The sequence below is a fragment of the Mchenga conophoros genome, linkage group LG6, assembly GCF_057382185.1.
Source record: "Mchenga conophoros isolate Kocher_MC1m ecotype Shallow Benthic linkage group LG6, M_conophoros_male_GT1.1, whole genome shotgun sequence".
NCBI classification, from domain to species: domain Eukaryota; kingdom Metazoa; phylum Chordata; class Actinopteri; order Cichliformes; family Cichlidae; genus Mchenga; species Mchenga conophoros.
Window position 1 is genome coordinate 5870862 of NC_140531.1, and position 6624 is coordinate 5877485.

At 39.9% G+C, this 6624-nt stretch overlaps 1 long non-coding RNA gene across 1 annotated transcript; it reads left to right on the forward strand.

Annotated features, from left to right (window-relative positions):
• Positions 1 to 699: 699 nt before the first annotated feature.
• LOC146571956 (uncharacterized) lies at positions 700 to 1596 on the forward strand. Its single transcript, XR_014892887.1, has 3 exons — positions 700 to 869; positions 1422 to 1483; positions 1560 to 1596. It is a non-coding gene; the product is annotated as an uncharacterized LOC146571956 (long non-coding RNA).
• The last annotated feature ends 5028 nt before the right edge of the window (positions 1597 to 6624 follow it).

The following is a 6624-nucleotide window of genomic DNA, read 5'->3' on the forward strand; positions in this document are numbered from 1 at the left end:
GTTGAGTAACCCCGAACTGTCCAACTCGGAATATTCCGTTCCAGAAAGGCTGATAACAATTAGTTCAATCAAGGCGGAGTTGCTTTAACCCCAAGTGAAGCGCGCGGACGAGGATACATAAAGCCCTGATAAGCGGAGCACAGATTAAGCGAGTCACCATGGAGACGGAGGGAAAGAAGGTGCGGGCGACGTATTTCACAGCGCTCGAGGCGGAAATTCTGATGGCAGCATATGCCGACAGCATGCACATCATGCAGAAAAAAAGCAACACAGCCGCAGCTGCAAAGGAAAGGGAGCATGCATGGCAAAACATAGCCGACAGAGTCAATGCGTGAGTGGTAATGTAAACATTGATCTAGGGATTCCCACCCATTTAACACGTTATTTCATTATATGTTACCCCATTTGTCCTGTGCTACATATTAATATGTGATGTGATGTGAGCGCAGGTGCAACCCAACAGGCCCCAAACGTACCTGGCAGCAAGTAAAAATGAAATACAAGAACATAGTCCAAACAGGTGAGGTGTAATTGTATCATGAGCCATAGTGCTTGGTCTGTGTGTCCTATGTAGAGCAATTGCAGTTAGAGGCCACAGTAATTTCCCCTCTGTGAGCACTTATTGAAACTATCTGAGCACATTACAAGTACATACTTGCTTACTCTGTATGCTCAAATGTGTGCTGTCACAGCCAACAGAAAAAAAGCGGAGGCCCGGAAAACAGGTGGGGGTCCTCCACCACCACCACTCACAGAGGCTGAGCAGTTGGCCCTCAGCCAAAACAGTGGGCGCCCTGTGGCTGAAGGCATCTCTGCGGGGACATCCTCTGAGTCAATAACCCCGCAAGACACAAGTGCCTACATAAGGGGTAAATCCAAAACAATACATGGCGTGCACACATCCATTATGCACAGTCACCATGACCAAAATGAACTATGTCGCAGTGCAGTTACTGTCCTACTGACAGAGAATGACAGTCATCAAACAGTTAGGTGAATAGACAACACTGAGACACTTGGGAACTGTTAACGTGCTGCACGGGTGAGGGCCCAGGGAGAGACTCACACACACCGAGCTGCAGTGGTACGTCTTTATTATGTGCATAGCGGTGTCCGTTAATTTTGCATACGTGTGTGTGTGTTAACCCCCCACAGGGTGAGCTCCCTGTTCCCAGAGACAGAGCGAGTAGTACATTCCGTACCCTCCCCAATGAGTGTAACATATGAACATATACCTCAATGCAACATAGAGCTCATAAAGGCGTTCCCACCCTGACACCTACTGATTTTGCCTTCCCTCAGTGTCGGTTGTCTCCGAGAGCATACTGACAATGAGGTGTATGGTGATTGGTATGTCTGGTAATTGCCATTTGCGCCCACATAAGTCATGAGTGACCTGTATGAACCCCATATTCCCCCAGTTGACGGTGATGGTGTACTGCATCTGGTGCAGCCCCCTGTTGAGCCAGACCGACATGCAGTTGTGAGTACTCGTAATACTCCACAGACTACATGTGTCAACAGTGGAACAGCAATGTTGTTAAATGTCTCCACCACAGGCACATGATGACGACACAGTGACAGCTGCTACAGAGGCCGCATCAGTGCCACACTATGAGGTATACAGTGTACAGTGGAAAATATAACAACTGACTACAATGTGGCACTATGATGACACCATGGACCTACTATGTCCCCGGCAGAGTGATGCTGCAAATGAGGAGGAAGAGGGTCCAGCCACTCCTACAACGAAGCTTTCCGCAGTGGGTTGTCCAGCACACATTCACAACCAACCTAAGTAGGCATGTACTATGGATGCCAATGCTATGTCCTTTGTTGCAATAGCTCCCTGTGAAGCAGCTGTATAGAACATATCTGGCCAGGAGGATAAGGAAGTGTGATATAGAAATGGTGCACCTCCAGCTGCAGATCCAGAAGTCGAAGCTGGAGATTGTACTGCTGGAACAACAGTTAAGGGTGGGTGGAGTGATCATAGATGGACGAATCATGTCAGTGTTCGTACAACATACTAATATTCGCATTTATTCATTGTGCACAGGACATACAGGGTGAGCAATAAAACAAGTTGACCACAGTATCTGTGTATTTGTCTCGTGACATGTTGGGTTGCCGGGTCACAGGAAATGGTTGTGGTATATGGTGTCTCTGACTGCTCGCCCATCCTGTACGTTCGTGGGTGGGTCAGGATGTTCATCATGTGGATCACTGCTGTCGTCTGGTTCAGCTGGACACTGTTCACCTCTAATCGTGGCAATGTTGTGTAGGCTCACACATGCCACAATGATGTCACATGCCCTTTCTGGGGTGACTCTGAGTCCACGAAGGCACTGGAACCGGGCCTTGAGCATTCCGATGGTCATCTCAACTCTGGCCCGTGTCCTGCAATGGGCCAGATTATAACGCTGCTGTGGGCCCGGTTCAGGGTCAGGGTAAGGGGTGAGCAAATAGGGTAGACATGGGTACCCCCTATCACCGAGCAGGTGGCCAGTGAACTCTCCTAGGACAGAAGAATACATGTCAGTGCAAACGTCCCTGTGGCAATTGGTCTCTGTATATTTCACAGTTACTTCGACCCACCATGTCCAAATCTGTTGCTCAGTGTACATTCTCGGAAGATCCGTGAGTCATGGACAGAGCCTGGCCACTTGGCTTCCACATTTGTGATGATGTTGGCAGCATCACATATGATCTACACAGTGCAGAGTACACATATTAGCATCCGTTACCATGATGCCATCACTTGTTGGTGTGAAATGCTACAGGGAATTATGTACCTGTACATTGATGCTGTGGAAAGACTTCCTGTTCACAAAGTCTCCTTCATTTGCTGAGGGTGCAATGATTGGGATGTGGGTGCCATCTATACAGCCAATCACGCCTGGGAACCCTGTAAATTTATGTACCATTTGAGTAGTAGTTCAAGTATCACCACATCATACATTACGTTTAGGTCCTCCTGATACCTGCAATTTTGTGGAATCCCTCTTTGATGAATCTTGTGGGTCTGTGACCGGGGAACACCACAAACGAGTGCAGGAGACGTTTCAGTGCTACTGTGACATTCCTGACTGCCCGACAGACGGTAGCCTTGGAAACGTGCTCAGCGTCACCGATATTGTAAAGGAAGCTCCCGTTTGCAAAGAAACGGAGTGCGGTACAAAGAATATGTAATGGACTGAGCGCATGTCCGCGATGTGTCACATGCGTAATATATGGCCTGAGGATGTTATCCAAATAACTTATTGATTGTGCTGAGAAACGGTAACGTTCGCACAGGAAATCATCAGGTAATGATAAGATGTCCAGACGCGCTCGAATCACTCTCTCCCGGCGGAGAGCTCTGCGGAGAATTTGGGCTTCGATATCTACCGGCTCTTCAAGGAAGGGACACGCCATGTCTGAGACTTCCTACTGTCAGGTTTCCGACAAAGGGGCGGAGACAGTCAGGGTTAGTTGTGGTAAACCTGCTAGGGGGCAGGTTAGCTTCACGGCGTGTGTCGTCATAGTGACTCACTCAGGCTGCAGCTGAACTCGCTTTGTGAAACCGAAAACCCAGAGTTTTCGTTAACTCAGGGTATACTTACTCAGTTTTTCCACTAAACCGGCTTCCTGAAACAGGGCCCTGGTGTTTCACTGGGATGCTCTCTCAACATTGGAATGTGTTTATTAAACTCAATTCAAATCAAGCTCACTGGTTGTGTTGCTGGTTATTGTTAAATTTTCCACAGCAAAATAAAGTGCAAGAAAGTTACTTACCAGCAATACAAGACATATATACACACATAAACATTACTATACACATATAAACATTATAAGACATAAAAACAAGTCAAAGATATTTGCAATAAACAGACCTCAGTGCAAGAACGTTATTTACCAGCAATATAAGACATAAATACACACATAAACATTACAAGACATAAATACACACATAAACATTACAAGACATAAAAACACACATAAACATTACAAGACATAAAAACAAGTCAAAGATATTTGCAATAAACAGACCTCAGTGCAAGAACGTTATTTACCAGCAATATAAGACATAAAAACACACATAAACATTACAAGACATACATACACACATAAACATTATAAGACAAAAAAACAAGTCAAAGATATTTGCAAGAAACAGACCTCAGTGCAAGAACGTTATTTACCAGCAATATAAGACATAAAAACACACATAAACATTACAAGACATAAAAACAAGTCAAAGATATTTGCAACAAACAGACCTCAGTGCAAGAACGTTACTTACCAGCAATACAAGACATAAATACACACATAAACATTAAAAGACATAAATACAAATATAAACATTACAAGACATAAAAACAAGTCAAAGATATTTGCAATGAACAGACCTCAGTGCAAAAAAGTTACTTACCAGCAATATAAGACATAAATACACATATAAACATTATAAGACAGAAAAACAGGTCAAAGATATTTGCAATAAACAGACCTCAGTGCAAGAACGTTATTTACCAGCAATATAAGACATAAATACACATATAAACATTATAAGACATAAAAACAGGTCAAAGATATTTGCAATAAACAGACCTCAGTGCAAGAACGTTACTTACCAGCAATATAAGACATAAATACACACATAAACATTAAAAGACATAAATACACATATAAACATTACAAGACATAAAAACAAGTCAAAGATATTTGCAATGAACAGACCTCAGTGCAAGAAAGTTACTTACCAGCAATATAAGACATAAATACACACATAAACATTACAAGACAAAAAAACAAGTCAAAGATATTTGCAACAAACAGACCTCAGTGCAAGAAAGTTATTTACCAGCAATATAAGACATAAATACACACATAAACATTATAAGACATAAATACAAATATAAACATTATAAGACATAAAAATAGGTCAAAGAAATTTGCAATGAACAGACCTCAGTGCAAGAACGTTACTTACCAGCAATATAAGACATAAATACACACATAAACATTATAAGACATAAATACAAATATAAACATTATAAGACATAAAAACAGGTCAAAGAAATTTGCAATGAACAGACCTCAGTGCAAGAACGTTACTTACCAGCAATATAAGACATAAATACACACATAAACATTACAAGACAAAAAAACAAGTCAAAGATATTTGCAACAAACAGACCTCAGTGCAAGAACTTTACTTACCAGCAATAAAGGGCATAAATACACACATAAACATTATAAGACATAAATACAAATATAAACATTATAAGACATAAAAACAGGTCAAAGAAATTTGCAATGAACAGACCTCAGTGCAAGAAAGTTACTTACCAGCAATATAAGACATAAATACACACATAAACATTATAAGACAAAAAAACAAGTCAAAGATATTTGCAACAACCAGACCTCAGTGCAAGAACGTTACTTACCAGCAATATAAGACATAAATACACACATAAACATTATACGACATAAAAACAAGTCAAAGATATTTGCAATGAACAGACCTCAGTGCAAGAACGTTACTTACCAGCAATACAAGACATATACACACCCATAAACATTACAAGACATAAAAACAAGTCAAAGATATTTGCAACAAACAGACCTCAGTGCAAGAACGTTACTTACCAGCAATACAAGACATAAATACACACATAAACATTATAAGACATAAAAACAAGTCAAAGATATTTGCAATAAACAGACCTCAGTGCAAGAAAGTTACTTACCAGCAATACAAGACATAAATACACATATAAACATTATAAGACATAAAAACAAGTCAAAGATATTTGCAACAAACAGACCTCAGTGCAAGAACGTTACTTAACAGCAATATAAGACATAAATACAAATATAAACATTATAAGACATAAAAACACGTCAAAGATATTTGCAATGAACAGACCTCAGTGCAAGAAAGTTACTTACCAGCAATACAAGACATAAATACACACATAAACATTATAAGACATAAAAACAAGTCAAAGATATTTGCAATAAACAGACCTCAGTGCAAGAACGTTACTTACAAGCAATACAAGACATAAATACACACATAAACATTAAAATACATAAATACAAATATAAACATTACAAGACATAAAAACAAGTCAAAGATATTTGCAACAAACAGACCTCAGTGCAAGAAAGTTACTTACCAGCAATACAAGACATAAATACACACATAAACATTAAAAGACATAAATACAAATATAAACATTACAAGACATAAAAACAAGTCAAAGATATTTGCAACAAACAGACCTGAGTGCAAGAACGTTACTTACCAGCAATACAAGACATAAATACACACATAAACATTAAAAGACATAAATACAAATATAAACATTACAAGACATAAAAACAAGTCAAAGAAATTTGCAACAAACAGACCTCAGTGCATGACAGTTACTTACCAGCAATACAAGACATAAATACACACATAAACATTACAAGACATAAAAACAAGTCAAAGATATTTGCAATAAACAGACCTGAGTGCAAGAACGTTACTTACCAGCAATACAAGACATAAATACACACATAAACATTAAAAGACATAAATACAAATATAAACATTACAAGACATAAAAACAAGTCAAAGATATTTGC